The sequence below is a fragment of the Elephantulus edwardii genome, unplaced genomic scaffold, assembly GCF_000299155.1.
Source record: "Elephantulus edwardii isolate Elephantulus edwardi_28Jun2011 unplaced genomic scaffold, EleEdw1.0 scaffold00003, whole genome shotgun sequence".
NCBI lineage: Eukaryota > Metazoa > Chordata > Mammalia > Macroscelidea > Macroscelididae > Elephantulus > Elephantulus edwardii.
The window spans coordinates 30,863,845-30,865,950 of NW_006399753.1; positions in this window are offsets into that span (position 1 = coordinate 30,863,845).

Genomic DNA, 2,106 nt, shown 5'->3' on the forward strand with positions numbered 1-2,106 from the left:
AACAACAACAAATTAATTTCTTATAGAGTCTGTGAAGTATTACAGTAAAGAACAAGTCTTATCTCTGCTTACTACAGTAAAGGAAAACAAAATTTTCATTCCAGCTATTAATAAATGAAAATGGATAATGAGGAAGAATGAAGATTTGTACACCAATGCTCATAGCAGCATTATTCTCCATTGCAAAAACATGGAAACAGCCCAAATATCCAACCACAACCAAATAGATTCCGAAATTATGGTACATTCGCACAATGGATTACCACACAGTATGCAGGAGCAATGATTTTGTAAATCACTACCTAACTTGGGAGGAACTAGAGAACATCATGCTGATTCAACTAACATAGTCCCACAAAGACAAATACTGTATGAGACCATTATTGCAGAAGTACATAACTAGTAAAATGTGTGTGAGGATCTATGGGGGAAAGGAAGCAGAGGGGTTAGGATAAGGGAATTTTATCATAGAATTGCACAATTTGATTGGTGGAGGGATAGTTAGGTTAAGGAAATGGGAAAAGATCCAGTGTGAAAAACAATGTATACCAATTTTGTAAGCAAACCAGTATGAAATAAGTTTTTATAAAAAAGTTATCCAATTGTATTTCCATATGTTTGTTATTGTTATGTGCTGTCAAGTTGCTTTCAACCCATAGCGACCCCATGTACAATAAATACCCCTTAAACCTGCTCTATCTTGTGCCAACCTTATTTTCTCTGACACACTTACCCTCATAGCCCCAGTCACTGAATAAATCTATCTCGTCAAGAGTCTTCTTTTGCACTTTCCCTCAACCGTTCCAAACATGATGTCGCTGTCTAAGAACTTGGTCCCTCTTTGCAACATATCCAAAGTGTTTCAGATGAAACCTCAGAATCCTTGCCTCCAAGGAGCAATCTGGTTTCACCCTCTATAGGACAGACATATTTGTTCTCTTATCAGGCCATGGTATATTCAATAATCTTCTCCAGCACCACTGCTTAAAGGCATCAATTCTCTTTCTATCATTCCTAGTCATTGTCTTTCTGACGTATAACAAGCAATTGTGAAGACTATGACCTTGATCAGGCACACCTTCATCTCCAGGCTGACATCATCACTCTTCCGTACTCTGGAGAGGTCCCTGATAGCAGATTTTCCAATGCAAATTGTGTTTTCATTTCCTAGATGCTGGTACCAAGCGTGTTGATTGTTGAGCCTAGCAAACTGAAGCTATAAATAACCTCAATCTCTTCACGATCTATCATTATGCTGCCAATTGGTCCAGTGGTGAGGATCTTTGTTTTCTTGATGCTGAGCTTCAATCCATACTGAAGGCTATAATCCTTGATCTTCTGCAGTAAGCACTTCAGATCCTCCTCAGTTTCGGCAAGCAGGGTTGTATCATCTGCATAACACAGGTTGTTGATGAATCTTCCTCCAATCTGATGCCACATTCCTCCTCATAGATCCCAGCATCCCAGATGATCTGTTCTGCATGCAGATTGAAAAGATATGGAGATAAACACTTCCTTGGCATACACTCTTCCAGATTTTGAGCCATGCAGTATTTCCTTTCTCTGTTTTGACAACTGCTTTCTCGTCCAAGTATAGGTTCTGCATAAGAACAATCAAATGTTCTGGGATTTTCATTCTTCTCAGAGTTAGTCACAGTTTATTATGATCCACAAAGTCAAATGCCTTCGGATAATCAATGTAAGACAGATAGACATTGCTCTGGTACTCTCTGCTTTCAGTCAAGATCCATTTGACATTAGCTATAATATCCCTATAATATAGAATCTTCTAAACCCATCCTGCACAGTTGGCAGTTTTCTGTTGATGTGCTGTTCCAGTCATTTTTGGATAATTTCCAGCAGAATCTTTCTTTTATGTGATAGTAATTATATTGTTCGATAATTTCTGCACTGTCGGGTCACCTTTCTTTGGAATGGGAATAAATAGAAATCTCTTCGAGTCAGTTGGCAGGATGGTTGTCCTTCAGATTTCTTGGCACAACTTATGAGCACATCCAGGGCTGTGTCTGTTTGTTGAAATATGTCAATTGATAAGCTGCCAATTTCTGGGGCCTTGTTTTTTGCCAGTTCTTTCAAAGGAGCTTG